General features: G+C 45.4%; 2 long non-coding RNA genes across 6 annotated transcripts; one reads left to right on the top strand and one right to left on the bottom strand.

Moving 5' to 3' along the window:
• The first annotated feature begins 8,671 nt into the window (after positions 1-8,671).
• On the top strand, positions 8,672-27,094 carry LOC101687923. Of its 5 annotated transcripts, none has more exons than XR_006604102.1 (5): positions 8,672-9,086; positions 15,733-15,834; positions 24,592-24,667; positions 24,951-26,075; positions 26,831-27,094. It is a non-coding gene; the product is annotated as an uncharacterized LOC101687923 (long non-coding RNA). The 5 variants fall into 5 exon arrangements; XR_001181241.2 differs by lacking the exon at positions 26,831-27,094 and having other exon boundaries at positions 8,682-9,086; positions 24,951-25,119; positions 25,946-26,156; XR_001181243.2 differs by lacking the exon at positions 26,831-27,094 and having other exon boundaries at positions 8,683-9,086; positions 24,951-25,076; positions 25,946-26,156.
• Positions 15,749-21,541, bottom strand: LOC123389512. Its single transcript, XR_006604103.1, has 2 exons — positions 21,500-21,541; positions 15,749-16,582 (listed from the first exon to the last, which is right to left on the bottom strand). It is a non-coding gene; the product is annotated as an uncharacterized LOC123389512 (long non-coding RNA).

Here is a 27,094-nt window from a genome sequence, read left to right as displayed (position 1 = left end):
TTTTCTTTTTCTTTTTCAAGGATTTTATTTATTTATTTATTTGACAGACAGAGATCACAAGTAGGCAGAGAGGCAGGCAGAGAGTTGGGGGAAGCAAGCTCTCTGCTGGGCAGAGAACCCGATGCTGGACTCAATCCCAGGACCCTGAGATCATGACCTGAGCAGAGGACAGAACCCACTGAGCTACTGAGGCGCCCCTTTGTCAGATATATTTTCTGCCTCAGGGCCTTTGCACCTACTGTTGCTCCTTTGCACAAGGCTCTTTCTCCAGGTATTCACCTGGCTCTGCCTCTTATCTCCTTACGTCTTTGCCTATATGTTACCTATCCATCCTGTTTAAAATTATACTCCTCCACCCTATCTCCTCTGTCTCCTCCCCATCTAAACCTGTTTTACTTATCTCCACAGCAAGTCATTATCTGACATGCTATATATTTTATTTTACTTCCTTGTCTTGTTGCTTAACTGCCTCCCCCACAAGACTGTAGGGACTTATCTCTGTTTTAACTGCTGCTGTGTCCTCACTGCTTAGCAATAAGCAATGTAAGAATAGATCTGAAGAGGTTCTGTGATGTGACCCAGACTCAGGCCTGCTTGTCCAGAGCCTGTGTGGCAGATCCCCAGAGCTCCATTGATCTGAATACACTTCTAAGATGTGAGAACCGTACTTGCTATAACAGCTAGAGAGCCTTTGGGAGAGGGGGAACCGGACATAGGAACCCAAGGAAGAGGAAGTCAGACCTCAGTGGTTCCCTCTGCGATCCCCTGAAGTGTGTAATTTTGAGGGCACCATGGAGTTCCAACCAAGCACTGGCTCACATAAGCCACTGCTGTGATCCCTCCAACCTCAGTTTCCACCCTGGAAACTGAGATCCCTGAGCTCTGGACCTGGGGCCTGAGGCTTGCCCCATCCCCCATCTTCCATCCCCAACTCCCCTCCCCCACACCAGCAGAGTGAGGGGATCCAGGGCCTGGGCTAGTGAGGCAAGTAAGGGAAACAGGATGTTGTCTCTGGTAACAATGGGGAACCCCAGAGGGGGGTGGGAAGGGAGGTGGGGGAGGGGAAGCAGCTGCCTCCACCTGGGTGGGTCTATTCACAGTTTACTGTCAACTCCCTTACCCCCCTGGGATTAACTCTCCTGTCCAACTTCTTCCCACTCTCCCCTGGATTAATCCTTCCCCACGCCCGTCAGCCTGCCCCAGACCTTTTCCCCAAGGTAGAAAACCAACGGCTCTGCTAAGGATTTCCTCAGTCTTTCCTGGAAAGATAACCATCCTCTCTGGCAACAGACCTGGCACAGAGCAATTCCTTCTAGTTCCTGATTTAGCCTATGTAATGGATCCTGCCTGCACCACCCTGACCTCTACCCCCCACCCTCTGCTGCTGGGGAGAAGCCAGCAACTTTGAGGAAATTGGCCAAACCTTCTGTTCCTTAAAGTCAATTAAAAAAAAAAAAAAAGGATCTGAGTGCCAACTTGTGAACCTGAAGCTTGTGGACTGGACAGTATGTGACCTCTGCAGTCCTCTTCCCTGGTCCTCTTCCCAAGACCCTCAGGGCCATCTAGGAGCATTCTGGAGAGACCCCTGCCCTCTGCAATTAAGTGTCCATTACTGGGCCATCCATGTCAACAGCAAGCACTGGAGTGCAAGCAAGTGTGTACCAGGCCTGTGCAAGGCATGAAGGACATGGAACATATACACTGAGAGTCAGCAGTTAGGGTGCCAGACAGGCAGCAGGGCCAGGGGTGAGAGCTGCCATATAGCTAAGGGCTTTGGTGTGTGTGTGTAAAGATTTTATTTTTGTTTGACAGCAGGAGAGAGCGAGAGCAGGAACAGGAGCAGGGGGAGTGGGAGAGGGAAAGCAGGCTTCCTGCTGAGCAGGGAGCCCAATGTAGGGCTCAAACCCAGGACCCTGGAATCATGACCTGAGCCAAAGGCAGATGCTTAACGATTGAGCCATCCAGGTGCCCCACCCCCCTTAAAAAGTAATCTCTACACCCAATGTGGGGCTTGAACTCAAAACCCAAGAATGAGAGTCACAAGCTCCACCCACTGAGCCACCCAGGTGCCCCAGGAAAAGACTGTTCACTGAATGAGTGGGTATAGCAATAACACCCTCTAGGAGCTGTGCTGTATGGTGGTCCTTTTCTCTAATGTGGGACTTACCATAACTCCTGCCCCTGACAGGATCAAGACATGGGAAAATACTAGGTCCAGGGCTGGATCCTAGAAGGGATCCAGTAGACAGAGTATCCTTCCTTTCATCGTTTGGTTTTACCTCTGAGTACACCCTGTGTCTGAGGCCAGCCAGTGGGCTGCTCCTTGAAGGCCTGCTGTGACACGCCCTGATGCCCATGACCAGCCCCTGAGAGTGGATGTGGCTCAATGAAAGCTTGAAAAATTAATGGAGGCCTGGGTCCCCTTGAGGCCCCTGGCTCTGTCAGGTTTCAGTGTCCTACTGTTCCCTTTCGGGGATCAGCCTTGGCTTGGAGCCCTTCCCATTTGTGGGAAGTTGAGGGCAGTGTTGCCACCCCCCCCCCCCACAAGGAGCTCTGAAAAGAAGCCAGGGAGGCCTCCTCAAGGGTGGGGCTGCTGAGGGCACAGTTGTGGAGGCCAAAGTTGTAGAATTGGGAGTTCAGCCGTACTCCCTGACACAGCTCCTCTTGGCTGGTGACAATAGACCCTCAACTATCTGAGTGGAGCTGTGGTGAGGGTCTGAGGTCTGGATATGGTGACAGCTCAGAGAACATTCTGGGAACTTGCAGTTCCTCTGAGGTGAGAGGTCAGGCCCTTGGGAGGGACAGCCCCATACCAAAGACCATGATTCCTCTGCCCACCAATTCCAGGCAATGATAGACCCCTGAACAGGCAACTGGGTAGGAGGACACATACTAAACTTGCTTACCAAGCATGAAGAAGTGGGCAGGGAGTTGGGTGTCGCCTGAAGAGTAATTAGAGCTGACAGGTGGGGCCTTACCCTATCTGCAAGAACAGTTGCTGTGGCCTGGGAGAAGGGGGCCCTGAGAAGAGCCTGTACAGAATGCAGCCCATTGTCCCCACCGAAACAACTGTCATTCTCCTCAGACTCCACTGATAGGAACTGAGGTGGGAAATGTGAGCTCTGCCCCCGCTGACAAGGCCTCACGGGGAAGTCAGTTGTTGGGGCAGGACAGCTGCTCCCTGGACGGTGGGAAGGAGGAGTGTGGACCCCGAGGCAGGAGTAGGAGGTGAGGAAGGACGTGCCTGGCATATTTGATGTGGGAAGGGAGAGTGGCAAAACCCACAAACCCCAGGAGTAAATCTAACAAGGATAGAGCAAGACCCTAGAGGTGAATGTAGCACAATTTTTACAGAGGGGCCAAAAAAGAAGACTGAAATATATGGATTAATGTGCCAAGGTAATAACGGTCAGGAAAGTATCATGTTAGACAAATGTTAGTTCTCTTCCAAATTAATCAGAAACTCAATGTGATTCCAATTAAGATCCCAAAAGTGTTGATCTTTTCCCTTTCTGGAATTGAGCAAGCTGATCAAAAAATTTATATGGAAGAAAAAAGGACCTAGAATAGTTAAGTTAATCTGAGAAGAAAAAGAAGAGATAATACCAAGTGTGACCAATCTGATAACACGAGAATTACAACAGAGTGACAAAACACAAAAATCGACACCGTGACAAAGGAACAGAATAGAGAATTTATTTTTTATAATTAAATTCTCAGGGTGGAGTTTCTGGTCAGAAGAGGAGAGGCAGGGTGAGAGAATACAGGGTTGGAAATGGGTCTGGGACAGTTGTCCATCCATGAGGGGGAAGGTAAATTTTGATCTTCTGGATGAACCAACTATAAATGTCTGGGGTGCTTGGCTAGCTGAGGTGGTAGAGAATGCAACTCTATTTTTTTTTTTTTTAAGATTGTATTTATTCATCTGAGAGAGAGAGAGAGAGCACAAGCAGGGGGAGAGGCAGAGGGAGAGGGAGAAGTACACTCCCCACTGAACTGGGAGCCTGACATGGGCTCTATCCCAGGACCTGGAGATCACCACCCTAGCCAAAGGCAGTCACCCAACCATCTGAGCTACCCAAGTGCCCTGGGCCTGCAACTCTTGATTTCAGGGTGGTGAGTTCAAGCCCCACACTGGGTGTGGAGACTACTCAAAAATAAAATCTTTGAAAACAAACAAACATATTCCAGTGGCATTAGAGATCTGAAAGTAACACTCTGTAATATAGGAGCTGATCTTTAGGAATTTGGGATACTAGAAGATTATAAAGAAAGTGAGAAGGCAGTCCCTCACAGACTGGGGAAGACTTTTGCAACCCACATAACTGAAAAAGATTTGGTATCAGTCATAAAGTACCTTTTTTTTTAATTTTTAAGGTTTTATTTATTTATTTATTTGAGAGAGCAGGAGCAGAAGGGGCAGAAGGAGAGGGAGCGAGTGACTCCTAAGCAGACTCTGAGCCCCGGCATGGGGCTCAATCCCGCAAACCTGAGATCAGACCTGAGTTGAAACCAAGAGCTGGGTGCCCTGCTAACTGAGCCACCCAGGTGCCCCAACAGATTTTCACTGTGAAAGAAAGAGCTTTTTATTGGAAGATGCCATCTAGGACTTTCGTAACTAGAGAAGCAAAGTCTGTTTCTGGCTTCAAAGGTCCAAAGGACAGACTGATTCACTTGTTAGGGGCTAATGTAGCTGGTGACTTCAGGGTGAAGCCAATGCTTATTTACTATTATGAAAATTCTAGGACCCTTCAGAATTCTGCTGGCTCCACTTTATAAGTGGAACAAAGCCTGGATGATAACACATCTGTTTAAAACAGTTTAATACTGTGAATATTTTAAGCCCATTGTTGAGATCTACTGCTCAGGAAAAAAGATTCCTTTCAAAATAGTGCTGCTCATTGCCAAGGCACCTGGTCATCCAGGAGCTCTGATAGAAGCGGACAAGGTTAATGTGTTCATGATTGCTGACACAACATCTACTTTGCAGCCCCGGGATCGAAGAGTCACTTTCAAGTCTTAGTATTTAAGACTTAGTATTTAAGGGGCGCCTGGGTATCTCAGTGGTTAAGCCTCTGCCTTAAGCTCAGGTCATGATCTCAAGGTCCTGGGATCAAGCCCCGCATCAGGCTCTCTGCTCGGCAGGAAGCCTGTTTCCCTTCCTCTCTCTCTCTGCCTGCTAGTAACCTCTGTCTGTCAAATAAATGAAATCCTTAAAAAAAAAAAAAAAAGACTTAGTATTTAAGACCCCATGGGGTGGGGGGGGGTGCGCATCTGGGAGGCTCAGTTGTTAGGCGGCTGCCTTTGCCTCAGGTAATGATCCCAGGGTCCTGGAATTGAGTCCCACATTGTCCCACATCTGTCTCTCTCTTTCTCTCTCTCTCTCTCTCGCGTTCTGTCTAAATAAATAAAATCATTTTTTTAAAAGATCACAAGTAGGCAGAGAGGCAGCCAGAGAGAGAGGAGGAAGCAGACTCCCCACTGAGCAGAGAACCCGATGCAGGGCTTGATCCAGGATCCTGAGACTATGACCTGAGCTGAAGGCAGAGGCTTTAACCCACTGAGCCACCCAGGAACCCCTAAATAAATAAAATCTTTTAACAAATCAACGTTAATAGGAGTTTGGAAGAATTTGATTCCAACCTTCATGGATGACTTTGAAAGTTTCAAGATTTCAATGGAGGAAATAACTGCACATGGGGTGGAAATAGCAAGAGAATTAGAATCAGAAGTGGAGCCTGAAGATGGGACTTGCTGCTATCTCATGACAAAACTTGAATCAATGAGGAGTTGCTTTTTATGGGCGAACACAGAAAGTGGTTTGTTTGTTTCTTCCCTTTTAAAAGATTTTATTTATTCATTTGACAGAGAGAGAGATCACAAGTAGGCAGAGAGGCAGGCAGAGAGAGGGGGAAGCAGGCTCCCTGCTGAGTGAAGAGACTGATGCTCTCCCAGGACCCTGGGATCCCAGGACCCTGGGATCATGACCTGAGCTGAAGGTAGAGGCTTAACTGACTGAGCCACACAGGTGCCCCAGAAAGTGGTTTCTTGAGATAGCATCTTGGTGAAGATGCTATGAAGATGTGGAAATGACAACAAAGGATTTAGAATATTTCGTAAACCTAGTTGAGAAAGCTGCAACAGGATGTGAGAGGACTGACTCCAATTTTGGAAGAAGTCCTGCAGTGGGTAAAATGCTATTACAGCATCATGTGCTGCAGAGAAATCATTTGCAAAAGTAAGAGTCACTTGATGTGGCAAACTTGACCATTGTCTTCTTTTAAGAAACTGCCTCAAGCGCGCCTGGGTGGCTCAGTGGGTTAAGTGTCTGATCCCTGGTCCTCGGATGGAGCCCTGAGTAGGGCTCTGTGCTCAGTGAGGAGTCTGCTTTTCCTTCTGCCTCTTCTGCTGCTGCTGCCCGTGCTCGTGCTTACTCTCTCTCTCAAATAAATAAATAAAATCTTTTAAAAAAGTAGTTTTTAATGAAGATATGCACATTGGGTTTTTTTTTTTAGACAAATGCTCTTGCACACTCACAAGACTACAGTATAGTGCAAACATAACTTTTAGACACACCGGGAAGCCAAAAATTCATCGGACTCACTTTACCGCGATGCGTGTTTTGTTACAGTGACCCTGAATTAAACCCGCAATATCTCTAAGGTACGCCTGTGTTGGTCTCTCCAACCTCTTACCCTTTTCCTCTGGGTCTCCCTAACTCTCTTCATCTTTTTCTCTCTCTTCCCTCCCTGCCTCCGACAAATTTCTGGATCCCCAGAAGTAAATGCGGTGTAAGCTGGCAGATAGGGAACATGATGGTAGGAGGAAGGCCTCTGGCTTCCGGCTGTTTTTCCGGGGAGAGGGTGGGGGAGGGGCGCATCCTCTTTTCTACACTCAGTTTGTCCTTGGCTGTCCAGAAATGGTCCCTTTTAGCCCTCCCTCCTTTCTGTGGCCCCCATAGGCCGGAATTGGTGTTTTGGGCCAGGGATAAGGCTGGCCTCAGAGGAGTGGTCAGAGGACAGGTCAAGGAGGGAAACCAGATCCCTACCTGTGTGAGGGGACCTTGCCATGCCACCCCCAAGTCCATCCAGGGGAGCATGGCCTGTGCCCGGTGTCACAGACCCAGAAGGAATATCAGTGGCCACCAAACCTCTATCTCTCTTCTTCTGACCCTTGTGAATCCAAGTGGAAAACCCCCACCCAGGCTGGCCTCTTCCCTCCCCTCTCTTGCCCCCATCTCTCTCTTGGTGAGTAAATTCTGAAAATATGGGGGAAGGGACTGGAAACTCAGCCAAAAGGGGCTTGGAAGACCTGCCATGGTGGCTTTCGGGACCAAACATCTTCAGTAGCACTGAAGGTAACTCCACGTTATAGCGAAACAGGTGCCGTTAAACTCTGTATAGTTAACTCAGGGGTATTTATTCCATTTGAAGCTGATTGACAGAAAATATGGGCCTGGTTCTTTTCTATGTTTTAAACATGTTGTTATTCTTGGGATAGATAAATAGATATCAACACAAAAATCTACGTACAGAATTACCATTAGAGTTAGAGTCGTTCCAGGAGAGAGAGTGGTTTTATTCAAAGAGGGCAGCACTCTGACCAAATAATGCAGCTGTATTATATATTATTCAACAGAGACGCAGTGGTGATGGTTAAGCAAATAGGCTCTGCCCCAGGTTCAAATCCCAGCTCTGTTCTACTTCCAATGTGGAATCTTAGGCAAATGAATCATTTATTGCTCTGTGCCCAGTTTACCTTTCTTTGAATTGGAGCTTATTTGGGGTGAAAAGGCGTTACTAGGGGTGCCTGAGTGGCTCAGTGGGTTAAGCCTCTGCCTTCAGCTCAGGTCATGGTCTTGGGGTGCAGGGATGGAGCCCCGCATCGGGCTCTCTGCTCAGCAGGGAGCCTGCTTCCCCCTGTCCCTCTGCCTGCCTCTCTGCTTACTTGTGATCTCTCTCTCTGTCAAATAAATAAATAAAATCTTTAAAAAAAATAAAAGGCATTAATACCAGTGAGATATTAGAACAGTGCCTGCCCGGTGAATGGTATTAAATATTAGATATTAGGTATTAGGTATTAGATATTAGAACGGTGCCTGCTCAGTGAACGGTAGTACTGTTTTTTATGACATACCCACATCTTATTTTCATTAATCATGTTGCCATTTACAACATGTATGTGGTCCTTATAATCTTCTCCTTAATGTTCTCTTCTCTAGACAGATGAAAGAGCTAAGGTTCAGAGAGGACCTCTGTAAGAGTCCAAAAAGGGTGGCAGGAAGACAGCAGAGGGAGAGGAATTTGCACATCAGACGCAGGAGGGTTACCAATTCCAACCAGGCCACACTGGTCCTACAGGAGGCTCCTTCGGTGGAAAACTTCGAATGCTCAAAATGGGGAGTGATCATGTTGGCTGGGAAACCCATTCTTTCCTTAGTCAACAAACATAGTTAGTGTTCCTGCACTTGAAATACGTCAATGAAAAATAGCCCTGCCCACCCCACCTCCAGGGTTTCAGTAGGGGAGACAAAGGATAAACAGGAAATCACAATAGGGATAGACAATTGTGTGCGAGGGAAAGTGCCTGGCACCTTAGGAGGCCAGGGCACCCAGCCAACATGGGGCCTGGGGGTGGGGTGTGTGTGGAACTGCTCAGAGGCGGCCTCCTTCACATTCCACAGAACTTCAAGTTGAGGCCTGGAGGAGTGGCAGGTTTGGGGTAGAGTGTGGATTGGAGGTGGGGGTGGGGCTTCAGAGAGGGGCTAAGAGGAAGAGGAGGGGGGAACATTTGGTAAAAACTGGGCAGAGGATGGGCAGAGTGTGACACACAGTCATGGGAGGCCTGCAGGAGATAGCGGGAACAAAGTCCAAGTGAGGAAGAGCTTGAGCAGAGAGAGACGCCAAAGAATGAGGTGACTTCAGTTTGCTGTTTGCAAGGTGTGGGCTGGAAACAGTGCTTGGGCGAGTCTTGGCCCTCCTTACTGGAAAGTGGGATCTTTCTGGAGGATAGGCTGATGAGCCCAAGTTTCCAATAAGGTGAATGTGCTTCTGAAGACCCATGAGATGGAGAGTCTGACTTCTCTGGTAGGTGTGCCGGCAGCAGCCAAGCTTGGGCAGGGCAGGGCAATGTTGGGGAGGGAGGTCCAAGAGAGAGAGGTTTGCTGCAGTGAGCATGGGCAGGAGGGGCAGCCCTTACCCTATGGACATGGAAAACGCAGAAGAAACCCGAGAGGTGTGAAAGTGCAGGGATAATCAGTTCCCAGAAGGACTGGGTAGATTCTAGAAGTTTCTATCATGAATAAATACATATACAGAGGCCTTGAGAAGCAGGAAGTGGTTATCCTGGGAGGTAGACTCACAGGTGAATGTTGGTTTTCTTCTGTATGCTTTTCTCTATTTTCTGTGTTCTAGTGAGACTATATAAAAGTTATTAACACCCAAGAGGAGTCCTCTGTACAGAGCCACACATCACCAAGAGGTCAGATGTCACCAGAAAGAATGAGGAACTAGACAGGCTTTGGGATGTGGCTCTGAGAGGGAGCAGGTGGCCTGAGGAAAGCAGTTCCACTGGAGGGAAGGGGGAGGTGGGGTCCACGTGGCAGGCATGAAGAAATCCCAGGGAAAGACAAATGATAGGCAAAGGGGAATATTTGCAACCCCTATGGCAGGCAAAGGCAAATCTCCCTAAAATAGATATAGCTCCTAAACATTTTTTTAAAAAGATTTTACTTATTTATTTGACAGAGATCACTAGTAGGCAGAGAGGCAGGCAGAGAGAGAGAGGGGAAGCAGGCTCCCTGCTGAGCAGAGAGCCCGATGTGGGGCTTGATCCCAGGACTCTGGGATCATGACCTGAGCTGAAGGAAGTCGCTTAACAGCAGAGCCACCCAGGCACCCCCCAAATTAACTATTTTAGAATAATTTTAGATTTACAGATAAATTATGGAGATAGTACAGAGAATTTCTGTATCCCCCACATCCAGCTTCCCCTATAAGTAACATCTTACCTGAGTAAGATGTTTATTACATCTTTACTTACAAATGTTTATTATAACTAAGGGCCAATATTGATACATTAGTATTGACTAAAACCCATACTTTGTTCAGATTTCCTTAGTTTTTACCAAATGTTCCTTTTCTGTGCCAGGATCCCGTCCACGTTACCACATTACGCTTAGCTGTCTTTTTTCCTTAGACTCCCCTTGGCTGTGACTGTTTCTCAGACTTTCCTTGTTTTTGATGACCTTGATTGTTCTGAGGAATACTGGGCGGGTGTTTTGTAAAAAGTCCCTCAAGTGGGATTTGTCTGATGTTTTTCTCATAACTAAGACTGGAGTTATTGGGTTTGGGGGAAAGAAAGCACGCAGTTAAAATGCCATTCTCATCACATCACATCAAGGGTACATGCTATCAACATGACTTATTATCGTTGATGTTGACCTTGATCAGCTGTCTGAAGCAGTGTTTGTCATGTTTCTTTTCTCTCACTTTTCATACTGTCCTTTTTTTTTAAAGATTTTATTTATGTATTTGACACACAGAGAGAGAAATCACAACTAGGCAGAAAGGCAGAAGAGAGGAGGGAGGAGGCTCCCTGCTGAGCAGAGAGCCCCATGTGGGACTTGATCCCAGGACCCTGAGATCATGACCTAAGCTGAAGGCAGAGGCTTAACCCTCTGAGCCACCCAGGCACCCCCATACTGTCTTTTTTTTTTTTTTTTTAAGATTTTATTTATTTGACAGAGAGAGATCACGAGTAGGCAGAGGCAGGCAGAGAGAGAGGAAGTGAAGCAGGCTCCCCACCAAGGAAAGAGCCCGATGTGGGACTCGATCCCAGGACTCTGGGATCATGACCTGAGCTGAAAGCAGAGGCTTTAAACCACTGAGCCACCCAGGCGCCCCCATACTGTCTTCTTTTTTTTTTTTTTTTTGACAGACAGAGATCACAAGTAGGCAGAGAGGCAGGCAGAGAGAGAGGAAGGAAAGCAGGCTCCCCGCTGAGCAGAGAGCCCGACGCGGGGCTCGATCCCAGGACCCTGAGATCACGACCCGAGCAAAGGCAGCGGCTTAACCCACTGAGCCACCCAGACGCCCCCCATACTGTCTTTTTAAAGTAAATATTGTATTTATTTATTTGAGAGCAAGACACAGAGCATGGCTGTGGGGGAGGGGCAGAGGGAGAGGGTCTAGAGAGGGGATCCCAAGCAGGCTTCAACCCACCGTGGAGCCTGGTGTGGGGTTCGATCTCATGATCTTGAGATCATGACCTGAGCCGAAATCAAGAGTCAAATGCTTAACTGACTGAGCCACTCAGGCGTCCCTAAAAATTGTATTTTTAAGTAATCTCTACATCCAATGTAGGGCTCAAACTCACAACCCCAAGACTGAGCATGTATGCTCTACAGACTGAGCCAGCCAGGCACCCCCATACTGTCCTCTTTGGAAGGAAGTCACCAGGTGTGACCCACTTGAGGTGTGGGGAATTATTTTTCACCTTTGACATATTTTCATCATTGTGGGTTTTTTGCTCTTGCTTTGAGCATTTCCTTACTTTCTGGCAAAAGATGCTCAGGGATCCTCTTACACCTCTCCTGCAGCAGCCCTAGAATCAGACATTTCTCCAACAAGCCCCAGTTCTGTTTATTGGAGCTTGGCATTACAGACCATGTGTTGGGTACTTGGTGTGTTCAGAGCTGCTGGAGAGTCATTGCTTTGGGTTTCCAGAGTGAGGAAATGCATTTATGTATACTGACCCTCATATGTACATATATCTATAAATACATTGTATGTAATCATCTGTACCTATATTAAGCTGAACATGAATTCATATTGCCAACTCCAAGTCTAGTTTATGGCCATATAGGAATATTTAGCTTTTTCTCCTGGGTTATCTGTAATATCCCAAAGATACCGATTTAAAAAAAATATATTTAATTTATTTGACAGACAGAGATCACAGAGAGGTAGGCAGAGAGAGAGAGGAGGAAGCAGGCTCCCCGCTGAGCAGAGAGCCCGATGCAGGGTTCGATCCCAGGACCCTGGGATCAGGGCCTGAGCTGAAGGCAGAGGCTTTAACCCACTGAGCCACCCAGGCACCCCAAACATATAGATTTTTTAAGTGAAAAAACGACAGTGCAGACTCATGAGTATAATTAGCTACCTTTGTGCAGAGGGTGGAGAAATAAGAATGTATTTGCATAGAGAAACTCCAAAAGGTTGTATAGAAATCTACTGAGAGAACAGAAAATGTACATTCACACGGGAGCTTGCACCCAAGTGTTCATAGCTGCATCGTTCATACTAGTGGGTTTGATGGTTTCACAACAATGTGAATGTATGTAATGTCACTGGACTGAACTTAAAAATGGTTAAGATTTTCGGGGGGGGGATGGTTTTCCCTGGCTGGTGCAGTCCTTTAAACATCCAGCTGAGGTCATGACCTTAGGATTGTGGGATTAAACCCCTCATCAGGCTCCACACCAGGCAAGGAGCCTGCTTGGGATTCTCTTCCTTTCCCTCTGCCCCCTACCTGCCTCTCAAATAATAAACAAATAAAATCTTTAAAAAGATAGCTAAGATGGGAAATTTTACATTCTATTAAAACCATCATTTAAAAATGTACAAAAAAGCTATCATGTTCATTTTGCTTTACTATTTTCCCCTCAGAATGTTTTCAGATCTTCTAGCTGTTTCTGTGTGGCCTCCCATCCACTGCTTCTAACTGCTGCATATAATCCATGGTTTTTCTAGCACATTTTATTTTATTTCCTTTTAATTTTTAAAAAAATGTTAAAAGAGGGAGCCTGGGTGGCTCAGTGGTTTAAGCCTCTGCCTTCGGCTCAGGTCATGGTCTCGGGGTCCTGGGATTGAGCCCCGTGCTCAGCGGGGGGGGGAGCCTACTTCTCCCTCTCTCTTCTGCCTGCCTCTCTGCCTACTTGTGATCTCTGTCAGGTAAATAAATAAAATCTTTAAAAAAAAATGTTAAAAGATTTTATTTATTTATTTATTTGACAGAGAGAGAGAGAGAGCGAGCACAAGCAGGGAGAGGGGTAGAGAGAGAAGCAGACTCTCTGACAAACAGGGAGTCTGATGCAGGGCTTATGTCCACGGATCCTGAGATCATGACCTGAGCAGAAGGCAGAGGCTTAACCAACTGAGCCACCCAGTGCTCCACACATTTTATTTTTTTAATTGAGAAATCCTTGATATACATTATATTAGTTTTAGGTGTGCAACACAGTGATTTCATGTTTGTGTGTGTATGTGTATATATATATATATATATAATGAAATGATCACCACAGTAAATCTACTTAACATCCATCACCATACATAGTCACACAGTTTCCTTCTTGTGCTGAGAACTTTTAGGAACTGTTCTCCTTGCAGGGTGCCTGGCTGGCTCAGAATGTGGAGCATGCGACTCTTGATCTTGGGGTTGTGAGCTCGAGCCCCACGTTGGGTGTAGAGATTACTTAAAATCTTTTAGGGGTGCCTGGGTGGCTCAGTTGGTTGGGCAACTGCCTTCAGCTCGGGTCATGATCCTAGAGTCCCGGGATCGAGTCCCGAGTTGGGCTCCCTGCTTGGCAGGGAGTCTGCTTCTCCCGCTGACCTCTCTCTTCTAATGCTCTCTCTCTCTCTCAAATAAGTAAATTTTAAAAATCTTAAAAAATAAATAAATAAAATCTTTGGGCGCCTGGGTGGCTCAGTGGGTTAAGCCGCTGCCTCCGGCTCAGGTCATGATCTCAGGGTCCTGGGATCGAGTCCCACATCGGGCACTCTGCTCAGCAGGGAGCCTGCTTCCTCCCCTCTCTCTCTCTGCCTGCCTCTCTGCTTACTTGTGATCTCTCTCTGTCAAGTAAATAAATAAAATCTTAAAAAATAAATAAATAAATAAATAAATAAAATCTTTTAAAAAAAGAGCTATTCTCCTAGCAACTTTCAAACCTATGATACTCTATTATTAACTATGGTCATGATGTCGTACATAACAACCCCATGATGTATTCATTTTATAACTGGGCATTTGTACCTTTTAGACCCCTGTCACCAATTCTGCCCAACCCCCATCCCTACCTCTTATAACCACCAATTGGTTCTTTGTATCTTTGAGGTGAGGTTCTTTTTTTTTTTTTTTTTTTTTGCCTTTTTGTTTTGTTTTTAGATTCTACATATTAGTGAGATCCCATAGTATTTGTCTGTTGTAGTCTGATTTGTCTCACTTCGCATCATGCCCTCAGAATCCATCCACGTGGTTGCACATGGCACACTTGAGACCCCACTTTCTCAGAAACTGGAGGACGAAGCTATTGTGCTATTCTGAGGGACCTGAGAAGTTGGGCTAAGGGTTTGCCTCAGATGTGGCCTAATCTTTCCAGAAAAATGGGAGGCCAGGGAGGGGGTTCTGAAGGAAATGGGGGCAGCAGCTGTGGAGAATGGCGGTTAGTCATCAAGGTGTGAGGTCTCGATTGTCGCACAGCCTCGGTTGAGACCACCCAGCATGAGCTGTGCGGGTTGCAGGCAGCAGGGGCCTGGGCTTCACCAGCAGGACACTAGTACCCCGTGCTCTGAAGAGAGGAAGCTACCCACACTGAAGGCCAGAAGAGAAGAGCAGGAAGTGTGGTGACATATCCTCAAAAGACAGCGAGGACAGAGTGGGAACGGTGTTCTGGGGTGTTAGGTGGAGGGAGAAGGCAGATGAAGATGGAGTCTGAAGGGGCTGGAGAAAAGGTGAGAGCTGATGCTGATTTGGCAGGCAGGAGGAGGGAGCAGCTGGCCCCAGGTGTGGCTGCGGGGGGCACTTCTGTTTAGATTGTGGATGTGGAGGATGGTGACGAATGCAGGCTTGCATACGTGTTGGATGTGTATGTTCCTTAGATATATTTATTAAATGTTTTGTAATCCATCTCACTCCTTGCATACTGGGCAGCTGTCATATGGCAGAACTCTGGGTTTGGGGAGGGCTCACATGACAATCCAGGTGAGTGACACTCCCTTTCGTTGTTCAGCACACAAATTACAATGGGGCTCCTTGGAATCTACGTGTGGTGATGGTGAGTTTAGGCCTGGGGAGTGCTGACTGCATGCCAAGCACTGAGCACTCTTTCATCTCAGTTGTCTGCATGACATCCCCTGAGAGAGCCACTGTCGCCACTGTTAAAAAGAAAGACCACAGGGCACCTGGATGGCTCAGTGGTTAAGCCTCTGCCTTCGGCTCAGGTCATGATCTCGGGATCCTGGGATCGAGTCGTGCATCAGGCTCTCTGCTCAGTGGGGAGCCTGCTTCCCCCCACTCTCTCTGCTTGCCTCTCTGCCTACTTGTGATCTCTGTCTGTCAAATAAATAAATAAAATCTTAAAAAAAAAAAATGAAAAGAAAAACCACAGGCCCAAAATGGAGTCACTTAGGTTAAGGCCCCACATCAGCAAATCCAGACCTGACACCTATCCTTACTGCAGTTTTGACCCCTCCCAGGAATGTGACCTCTAACTAGTCAACCTAGAATTTCCTGGGCAGTACTAGGAAATTTACAGATAGACCCATTCCATTTCCCTTGCCTAAAACAATACACTCTGCTAATTACTTCCTTTTCCGGCTTCCTCTCTGCCTTTTCAAACCTTTCATTTTCTATAGCTGGATGGAGCCTTTTTTTGTTTGTTAGGTGGGAAGCTGCCCGATTCACGAGTTGTTCAGTAAAGCCAATGTGATCACTTCAATTGCTGTTTAACAGATTTGGTGGCCATTGCAGATTGAAGCAGACTGCTGATAGGCGTGGTACCTGCGAACCCTTTTTTGAGTTCACTGTCTTTCTCACCATTTCTGAAGGCCATGGGTAAGTCTCTCTCAGTTGGGAGCTGGGCTCTCTTGGCGATGAGCTCTGGATCTAATTGGTTTCCAGTCCAGGGTTTAGTGGGTCAGCTTGAGCTGACAGGTGGTTCCAACTGAAACCGGAGGCCCTAGCCCTTGGTTCGGTTTGCAGGTCCCTGGTTGTTTGGAACTTCTTGCCCCAGGTCCAATCTGACATCCCCAAGTCTGCCTGTGGAGTTGCTAGTGGTGCACAGGGCCTTGCTACGGGCCTGTATGCAGTGTTGTCTAAACCCCAGCCCTTGCTTCTGTCCTCAGATGCCATGCTGGGAGCTGCTGGTGACCGCCATTGTCCATTTGTTTGGAAACCATCTGCATTCCCATTGTTTAAGGTCTGCAGGTCCACTCCTCTGCCCAGTCCCTAGTTCTCTGGGTATTGCTGGTGTCCACATCTGTTTCTTCAGTTTCTCTTGGTTTCTGTTAATGGGCTCCTGGGGTCAAGGCTCATGCTTTGGGGGGTCTTGGAGGCCAATAAGCCACAGAAATTGGTGGGCATGGGGTGAATGCTTCAGAGTTGTTAGAGCACATGCCACCTGACCCAAAGATCCCTTTGTCAGGACAAGTTGGTCACAGAATGGGTTAGATCGGCACTAACTGCCAACCTCAAGAGACTTCCTGTGCAATGAGGTGATACAGTGTGAACCACGACAGAACCCCAACTCCACGGGACATCTTTCTCAGGGACTAATCTGGCTTCGAGAAATCCAAAGGCTAAACTGAAAAACAAAACAAAACATCATAATAGAAAGAAGTAAATAAATAATGAGAGTGGACTCCTTTACTTCTTTCTTTCTTTTTAAAAAAGATTTTATTTATTTATTTGAAAGAGAGAAACACAGTGACAGAGAGAACACAAGCAGGGGGAGTGGGAGAGGGAGAAGCAGGCGGCCTAATGCAGGGCTGGATCCCAGGACCCTGGGATCCTGACCTGAGCCAAAGCAGACACTTAACGACTGCACCATCTGGGCGCCCCGGATCCTTCATTTCTAGAGAGTCCAGTGTACCACCTTCCAGGGAATCTGCTTACTTTTTGTCTAAGAACTACCATTCCGGAAGCTATAAATATCTACAAAAATGGCAATCCTTCTAAGCATGATTTGTGTCCTGAAGAACTTGGCTTTGTAACTGCCGGGTAGGGGGCCCCCAAAATAAGGCTGGATGGAAATGCGAGTTGCACTTCATTTACCGCTTGGACAGGGCTGGACAGAAACGTGGGCTAACCTCCATTTGTGGCTAGGACCTTAGCAAACTGCTAGCAGCCCTCAGGGGAATTACGGCCGAGAATTACAGTGGCCATTATGAAGAAAGTTCCAAACAGATAAGATCCTATGAGCACCGCGCATAAAAATAAAGGCTTCAAAATTGCAAAAATAGATTAATTGAAAGTTTCGTTGCAAAAAAGCTGATAAAAAATTAAAAAGACTCAGAAGTCATACAAGCAACTGGAAGACTGTCCTAATTCTATTTTTTTTTTTTTAAGGATTTTATTTATTTATTTGACAGAGATCACAAGTAGGCAGAGAGGCAGGCAGAGAGAGAAGAGGAAGCAGGGACCCTGAGATCATGACCTGAGCTGAAGGCAGAGGCTTTAACCAACTGAGCCACCCAGGAGCCCCAGACTATCATAATTCTTATTTCTTCTGTCCTTTACTCGAATACTCATTCTAGTTATCCTCTGTCTGAACTGTCTTTACATGACTGTAGACAGAAGTCCACCAAGTTAATGACCTTACAGAGAGCCCCATATCTACCTTCAAGGAGCTCCCAACCCCCTACCCTGCCCCATGAGTCCCTTCCAGAACTGATGGGACTCAGGGATTCCCTGGTAAACTGCTACATTATTCTCTTAGGCAGTAAAAGGAAATCCAAAAAGCAAAACAAGACCAAACCTTGCCAAATTCTAGTAAATATTAAAATTACACTCCTTCCTCTTTAAACCCCAACTCATGCAACTGATGAATCCTTAAACTCTTCCTCTGAAACTAATAATACACTATATGTGAATTAATTGAATTAAAAAAGCAAAATAAAACTTGGGGCACCTGAGTGGCTCAGTGGGTTGGGCCTCTGCCTTCAGCTCAGGTTATGATCTCAGTGTCCTGGGATTGAGCCCTGCATCAGGTTCTCTGCTCCGCAGGGAGCCTGCTTCCCCCTCTCTCAGCCTGCCTCTCTGCCTACTTGTGATCTCTGTCAAGTAAATAAGTAAATAAATGTAAACATCTATTTGTTTACAAACAAACAAAATAAAACCAAAAAACCTGCTTAGAACCTTCAGGTGGGATCCTGGAAGAACTGATGGAAGGTGGCTAAAGACTTTTCTCTCAGCTAAATGTACCCAGAAACAAACAAACCTTCCAGTGTACGTGAATGGCTGTATCAGTCCTTCGCACCCAGCTACAACCCAATTCTTTTTTTTTTTTTTTTAAAGATTTTATTTATTTATTTGTCAGAGAGAGAGAGAGAGAGCGAGCAAGAGCGAGCACAGGCAGAGTGGCAGGCAGAGTCAGAGGGAGAAGCAGGCTCTCTACGGAGCAAGGAGCCCGATGTGGGACTCAATCCCAGGATGCTGGGATCATGACCTGAACCGAAGGCAGCTGCTTAAACAACTGAGCCACCCAGGCGTCCCTACAACCCAATTCTTTAGAAGAGGGAGTAAAGGCGACTGTCCCTAATCTTACAAATCTTTACTAAACTGAACATGGAGTTCTATGGACAATTCAAAGTTCATCTATTTCTTTTTTTTTTTTTTTAAGATTTTACTTTATTATTTATTTGACAGAGAGAGATCACAAGTAGGCAGAGAGTCAGGCAGAGGTGGGGGGGGAAGCAGGCTCTCCTCTGAGCAGAGAGCCCGATGTGGGGCTTGATTCCAGTACCCTGAGATCATGACCTGAGCCGAAGTCAGAGGCTTTAACTGCGCCACCCAGGCGCCCCAAAGTTCATCTATTTCTTTACTGATCCCCAAACCTCCCCTATTTATCTCAAGAGTCTTGTAAATTACTATTATTTTTTTTTTAAGATTTTATTTATTTACCTGACAGAGAGAGATCACAAGTAGGCAGAGAGAGAGAGGAGGAAGCAGGCTCCCCGCCGAGCAGAGAGCCCGATGCGGGACTCCATCCCAGGACCCTGAGATCACGACCCGAGCCGAAGGCAGCGGCCGAACCCACTGAGCCACCCAGGCGCCCTGGAGTCTTGTAAATTATTGATTTAGAAAAAAACCAAAAGTCCTTCTTGGAGGGATTTGAACTCTCTCCCTGGGACTCGGGGATAAAAATATAAAGCATAGAAACCTCAGGGATGTCATTCTTTTTCTCCGCCCCCCCCCCTTTTTAAATTTATAGCTGGAAGTCTGTAGTCTTAACTCCCCTTATCAGAAGTTCTCATCAGAAGTAGAACAAAAGGGAGAAAGGCCCTTTGAAATTTTGATGAATGAAGAGTCATGTGTTTTCTCCACAAATGTTAGTAGAAGCATCTTTAGCCATCTGAGCAGATGACCTTAACAGTCCATCTGCCAGAAAAACAGTTTGGATCCAACTGTTCTTTCATAAAGGAAGGCTTTGCATTTTTATACCCGTATCATGGCTAAACAATTTAAAACAACAACGATAACGTCTGTTTATACGTCTATTGTAGATGGGTGACATTTTCTGCCTCTGGATGGTATTACTGGAATTGATTTGTAAAGACTTCTATTTAACTGGCTTAAAAATAAACACTTATAAATTAAGTATTTCTAAATCTCAGAAATATAATAGAAATTAATCCAAATGTTTTTCAGGTTCATGCAATCTTGGAAGATATTTGGTATTAAAGTTAAGTTGGCTTAATTAAAATAGACATATCTTTAAAGTTATTAGCATTAAATATAATACTTTTATCCTACCCGGGTTTACTAATCAAGTAAGATCATGCTATCTCTGTTCCAAAATTTGTCAACAAGAAGAATAGCTTGGGACAATGGTTGATTTTATCTGATGTTTCCTGAAGTTTCTGCGGATAATCTAAACATAATTGTTAAGAAAAAATAAATTGGATAGATGTAAATAAGATAAAAATTTTTTAGATAAACTTTTAAAATAGTTTCCTCATGGGGCGCCAGGCTGGCTTGGTCGGAAGAGCATGTGACCCTTGATCTCAGGGTTGTGAGTTCGAGCCTCACACTGGGAGGAGAGATTACTGAATTTAAAAAACAGTTTCCTCAAATCTTTTAAACATCTTCTTTGTCTAGTTTTTAAGTAGACTCACACCCAACATGGGCCTGGAACTCACGACCCTGAGAACAAGAGCCACATGCTCCACTGACTGAGCCAGCCAGGTGCCCCTTCCTCAGGTCTTCTTGGTAACCTGCTATCTTCAAGTTTTGCTCAGTGAAGTGATGAGTTAAGTTAAATTCACAGAATATCTAGATCATTTCCAAACAAGACAAAACACTGAAACGTTAATTATTGAATGCAGGCTTATCTTCTGTAAAAGGAGCAAAATGCTCCTTTTACAGAGGAACTAAAGATAATTGCATCTAGATTTGAGGAATTTGAGAAACAAAACAGAGCATCTTAGGGAAAGCGAGGGAAAAATGAAACAAGATGAAATCAGAGAGGGAAGCAAACCATAAAAAACTCTTAATCTCAGGAAACAAACTGAGGGTTGCTGGAGGGGAGAGGCTAAGAGGGATGGGGCGGCTGGGTGATGGACATTGGGGAGGGTATGTGCTATGGTGAGCACTGCGAATTGGGTAAGACTGATGCATCACAGACCTGTACCTGTACCTGTACAGACCTGTATAGACCTGTACCTGTACCCCTGATAATACATTACCCCAAATAATACATTATATGTTAATTTAAAAAAAAGATAACTGCATCTATTAGTAAACATTTTTTATGCCATGTTGAGAAATTTTCTATTTTAAAAAACCATGTTTCTAGGGGTGCCTAGGTGGCCCAGTTGGTCAGGCATCTGACCCTTGGTTTTGGCTCAGGTCATGATCTTGGGGCTGTGGGATCAAGCCCCACCATGGGCTCCACGCTCAGCCCAGAGTCCGCTTGGGACTTTCTCTGCCCTTCCCCCTGCTCTCTCTCTCTCTCTAAAATAAATGAATACATCTTTTTTTTTTTTTTTAAGATTTTATTTATTTATTTGACAGAGAGAAATCACAAGCAGGCAGAGAGGCAGGCAGAGAGAGAGAGAGGAGGAAGCAGGCTCCCTGCTGAGCAGAGAGCCCGATGCGGGACTCGATCCCAGGACTCTGAGATCATGACATGAGCCGAAGGCAGCGGCCCAACCCACTGAGCCACCCAGGCGCCCCAAATGAATACATCTTAAAAAAAATTTTTTTAAAGCATGTTTCTAGAAGTCATAATAAGTATTTATAAATCTGAAAATTCACAGCATTTTTTTTTAAAGATTTTATTTTTATTTGTCAGAGAGAGAGAGGGAGAGCGAGCAAGCACAGGCAGACAGAATGGCAGGCAGAGACAGAGGGAGAAGCAGGCTCCCTGCCTAGCAAGGAGCCCGATATGGGACTGGATCCCAGGATGCTGGGATCATGACCTGAGCCGAAGGCAGCTGCTTAACCAACTGAGCCACCCAGGCGTCCCATTCACAGCATTTTAAAAAAAGATTTTATTTACCTATTTGACAGATGGAGATCACAGGTAGGCAGAGAAGCAGGCTGAGAGAGAGGATGAAGCAGCCTCCCTGCTGAGCAGAGAGCCCGATATGGGGCTCCATCCCAGGACTCTGGGATCATGACCTGAGCCGAAGGCAGAGGCCTTAACCCACTGAGCCTCCCAGGCGCACTCACAGCATTTTTAAAAAGATTTTATTTATTTATTTGTCAGAGAGAGTGCACAAGCAGGAGGAGCAGCAGGCAGAAGGAGAAGCAGACTTCCTGCTGGGCAAGGAGCCCAAAATGGGGCTCGATCGCCTGGACCATGACCTGAGCCAAAGGCAGATGCTTAACCGATGGAGCCACCAAAGCTCCAGACATTTCAGAGTATATGTTAATGTAAACAACAGTTCACAATCATTTACTTCTTAGTTAAGCTTCCTAAGGGTTAAGAATTCTAACCAATACATGTGATTATAGCTACAAGAAATAATAAGGAGCATCTCTGTATGCAAGAAAAGCAAGAAACAGGATGTGTGCTTTCAATAAAAGAAGTTATGAGGAATGGAAATGCATTTTTGTAGATGGAAATTATAGTAATTTTGTCCCAAAATGAGGGTATTTAAAGAGGGAAAATATAGGACAAAATCTGAATGTAAAACAGAAAGAAAAAGAAAGTTGTAGATCTGTGGAAAAGGAATTTTTGAAAAGGAATTTTAATGTGTGATCAAGCTGGCTAAGATGAAAATGAACTTATTTAAAGATAAGTTTAGGACTGGGTGGCTCAGTCAGTTGAGCGTCTGAATCTTGATTTTGGCTCAGGTCATGATCTCAGGGTTGTGAGATCAAAACCCACCTCTAGCTCCACATTGAGCATGGAGCCTTCTTAAGATTCTCTCTCCCTCTCCCTCTGTCCCCCACCCCACCCCTGCACACGCTCTCTCTCTTTCTCTTAAAAAAAAAAATAGGGGCACCTGGGTGGCTCAGTGGGTTAAAGCCTCTGGCTTTGGCTCAGGTCATGATCCCAGGGTTATGGGATCGAGCCCCACATCGGGCTCTCTGCTCAGCAGGGAGCCTGCTTCCCTTCCTCTCTTTCTCTTCCTGCCTCTCTGCCTACTTGTGATCTCTGTCAAATAAATAAATAAAATCTTAAAAAAATTATACGAATTTCTATTTGGATACTCTGTGCACATGTAAAAAAATTAAAATGAGTTTTAATATCAAAAGTACACTGCTGCAAAATTAGCAGTTAGCTTTTCTCTCAGTTGAAAGTTTTCTCAGGGCACGGGGCAGGTTCAGTGGAAAGAGCATGTGATCCTTGATCTCAGGGTTGTGAGTTCAAGATCACAGGGTCATGGGCTTGAGCCCCACATTGGGTTTAGAGATTACTAAAACAAACAAACAAACAAAACAAAACAAAAAGTAAAAGAAAAGGATAGTTTTCAGGGCGCCTGGGTGGCTCAGTGGGTTAAAGCCTCTGCCTCCGGCTCAGGTCATGATCCCAGAGTCCTGGGATCGAGCCCCACGTAGGACTCTCTGCTTGGCAGGGAGCCTGCTTCCACCTCTCTGCCTACCTCTGCCTACTTGTGATCTCTCTCTCTCTCTCTCTGTCAAATAAATAAATAAAATATTAAAAAAAAAAATCTTAAAAAAAAAAAAATAAAGGATAGTTTTCAGGGTGCATGGCCCCTGGCTGGCTCAGTCATTAAGCATCTGCCTTCAGCTCAGGTCATGATCCCTGGGTCCTGGGATGCAGACCCCACATCAGGCTCTCTGCTCAGCGGGAAGCCTGCTTCTCCCTCTCCCTCTCCCACTCCCTCTGCTTGTGTTCCCTCTCTTGCTGTGTCTCTCTCTGTCAAAGACATAAACAAAATCTTTTTTTTTTTTAGATTATTTATTTATTTGATAGAGAGCACAAGTAGTCAGAGAGGCAGGCAGAGAGAGAGGAGGAAGCAGGCTCCCTGCTGAGCAGAGAGCCCCATGCAGGGGCTCAATCCCAGGACCCTGGGACAATGACCTGAGCTGAAGGCAGAGGCTTTAACCCACTGAGCCACCCAGGTGCCCGCATAAACAAAATCTAAAAAAAAAAAAAAAAAGGATAGGGGCTCCTAGGTGCCCCCATAAACAAAATCTTAAAAAAAAAAAAAAAAAAAAAAGGATAGGGGCTCAGGGTCCTGGGTTTGAGCCCCGCAGCGGGCTCTCTGCTCAGCAGGGAGCCTGCTTCCCTTCCTCTCTCTGCCTGCCTCTCTGCCTACTTGTGATCTCTGTCTGTCAAGTAAATAAATAAAATCTTTAAAAAAAAAAGGATAGTTTTTTAGATTATTGATCTGCTCACACTTTCTTTTTAGATTACTGATCTGCTCTTGATAAGACATTGTAAATAGAGTTTTTTTCTTTACCTTTAATGTAATCTGCCTAGAAGCACAAAGGTTCTGTTTGCCTTTATTGGATCTTTGATTACAAAAAGAGAAAAAAACCTGAATCTTTTTAATGTTAAAGAGCCAAAGTTTTTTTTTTTTTAATAACTCTTTAACTTTCTGTATTTGCCTGCAGAGTCTTGTCACTTTGATAACTAGATAACTAAGTATTATGAAAGTGACCTATGATTCTGTTTGATCAAGTGCTTTAAACCTTTTGATATTTTTCGATGAACCTTCCCCAAATCAAATCCTAAATAGTTCTTTTGGCCTTGACCTAGCTTCGGGTTATTGCAGAAATTTTCCAGAACACCTCAAAGAATTTGTTCCCTCTCCTTTTAAAAAGGGAGATAGCAAACTAATTAGGTTTATTTGATATATTAAATTACATGGGGAGCATTGTCAAATAAGTAATACTAAGCCTTCTTTATATTATGTCTGTATACATATTCCAGAAATTATGTAATATTCCTGGAAATCTGATGTGACCCAGTATAATGTCAGAGTTTGTAATTCTAATTACTATCTTAAAATGTATGTTCCAAAAATAACCACATGTCTTTGTCAATTGCATTATAATGAACTCTCATCAGTTCTTTACCCAGGTCATTTTTAAGTCTTTTATCATTTATCAGCAGTTATTGCTGTATTCAGAGACTTCTACAAAATTTCCTGCAACTGTGCTTTATCTTCATAGGAATTCGTGGAAGGGAATCTGACAAGCTCTCTCAAATACAGATTTCTGAAAATGTTCCAATCATACAACTGAACTGGTAAGAACAAAGACTGCCCTTGGATGTCTTTGGAAGGGACTAAGGGCAGGTCCTCCTCACTAGCCAGATGACAGCCAAACTTCAAGGGCTTAAATCTTGGATGTGCATCTTGGAGCTGGAGAAGGCTCCACCTGACCTGGGTCCTACACTGCCCAGGAGACCGCCCATCCACGCGACAAGGAAGAGAAGTAGCCACATCACGGTAGACTGCTTCCTCCAAGTGGCCTGATCGAGACCTCATGCTTTAACTGAATAGGAAACCTTTCTTTTTTTTTCATTCCAGCACTGGCCTGGAAAGATGACATCATCAGTGTCTCTCCGACCATTGCTGAGGGAGGTAACCTTGGCCTTTCAGACTGCTGGATTTGACATCCAAAACTCCTATCTGTCCATTCACCCCGCCACTTTGGTAAAAGTGGTTTGGGCCCTGTCGGGATTGTCCTTTGTCTTTGGTAGTTATCACTGTCCGTGGGCCTATGAATGTTTAGATGGCTGGGACATAGCCAGGCAATGCCTCTCAGGGTTTCTCAACTCACTGGGCCCCCAGCTTTTTACAAGTGGAATTAGACATCTCATTGGTTGACTCCTCTGGATTTACATCTTCCAGTTAGAAAAGACCTACTAGGAGGCATTCACAACTCAGGACTTGCTCGCTTTGACAGAGCCATACTTTCCTGGTTAGGAGGAAACATAAATAAGAATATGATCAGGGTGTCTGGGGGGCTCAGTTGGTCAGGCGTCTGTCTTCGCCTTGGTCATGATCTCGGGGTCTTGGGATTGAGCTCCCCATTGGGCTCCTGGCTCAGTGGAGAGCCTGTTTCTCCAGCTCCCTCTGCTGCTCCCCTTGATTGTGCTCTCTCTCCCTTTCAAATAAATCAATAAAATCTGAAAAAAAAAAAAAGAAAGAAAGAAAAAAGAATATGATCAGAAACCTCTCCTTAACTCTTAAAAGAGTTAACTCTTAACTCCTCAACTCTTACTCACTAAGACAATAGCGGCCTGACACTGACAAATCCTTCCAGCTCTCCAGATGAAACTATTCTTTACAATAGGATAGCCTCTGAGCAAAGAGGTGTCTGAGCTGTGGCCAACCCCATTTGATGCACCGGGATTAACTCTTCTGGGGAAGTTGAAACTCAATGGCACAAGATCGCAGGGTGTCCCTTTGACTTATTTGATTTTCATTGGTTTGGGTCTGAAGTGCACTCCAGACGTTAGGGATTATCCTGTTTATAATAATCACAATAACCTCCCCGGTGCATTGTGCTCTCTCTAAAGCTTTAAATGGTGTTCCCAGCTGCTGACCACCCAGCATGTGATCTCCTGAAGACTGGACTGTCAGAAAAACAATGAAGAGGACAATGAGCTTAAAAATTATGAACTTTGGGACACCTGTTGACTCGGTGGAGTATGCAACTTTTTTTTTTTTTTTTAAAGCATGAGATTCTTGGGGCGCCTGGGTGGCTCAGTGGGTTAAAGCCTCTGCCTTCAGCTCAGGTCATGATCCCAGGGTCTTGGGATCGAGCCCCACATTGGGCTCTCTGCTCCGTGGGGAGCCTTCTTCATCCTCTCTCTTTGCCTGCCTCTCTGCCTACTTGATCTCTGTCTGTCAAGTAAATAAACAAAATCTTTCAAAAAAAAAAAAGAAAAAAAAGCATGAGATTCTTGATGTTTGGGTTCTGAGTTCAAGCCCCATGTTGGGTGTAGAGATTACTTAAAAACAACTGTGAAGAGAGCTTGGGTGGCTCAGTGGGCTAAAGCCTCTGCCTTTGGCTCAGGTCATGATCTCAGGGTCCTGGGATGGAGTCCCGCATTGGGCTCTCTGCTCAGCAGGGAACCTGCTTCCTCCTCTCTCTCTCTCTGCCTGCCTCTCTGCCTACTTGTGATCTCTCTCTGTCAAATAAATAAATAAAATCTTTAAAAAAACAAACAAACAAACAAACAAACAACAACTGTGAACCTGAAGTTGTAACCAATGACTAACCGTAGTCATAGAATGCCTTACATTTTGATCACCTGTCTCAGTTAAGCTTAGAATCTAATCAAAAGGAGATGTTGCTAAAAAGAAAATCACAGGCCCTGCATGGAGTCACTTATGTTAAGTCCCCACATCAGCAAACCAAGACTTAATACCTAAACTCTTTGTCATTTCAATCCCCCCAGGAGTGACGTCTAACCAGCCAACCTGGAAGTCCCCTGGAAGTCCCGGGGGAGCACTAGGAAATTTACAGATAGGCGCCTCCTGTGCCCCTTAGAAGGGAGACCTTACCTAAAACTCTTTGCTGGTATAATCCCCTCCTCTTCCCCTCCTCTCTGCCTTAACAAACCTTTCTTCTCTACAGCTGCACAGAGCTTTTTTCTGTTTGCTAGGTGGGATGCTGTTGGATTCATGAACTGTTCATAAAGCCAATTTGATTTTTAAAATTA

This window comes from Mustela putorius, unplaced genomic scaffold (genome assembly GCF_011764305.1).
Source record: "Mustela putorius furo isolate JIRA1106 unplaced genomic scaffold, ASM1176430v1.1 tig00003983_pilon_pilon_pilon, whole genome shotgun sequence".
NCBI lineage: Eukaryota > Metazoa > Chordata > Mammalia > Carnivora > Mustelidae > Mustela > Mustela putorius.
The sequence above is the reverse complement of the archived record's forward strand: the minus strand, read 5'-3'. Positions and strand labels throughout refer to the sequence as shown.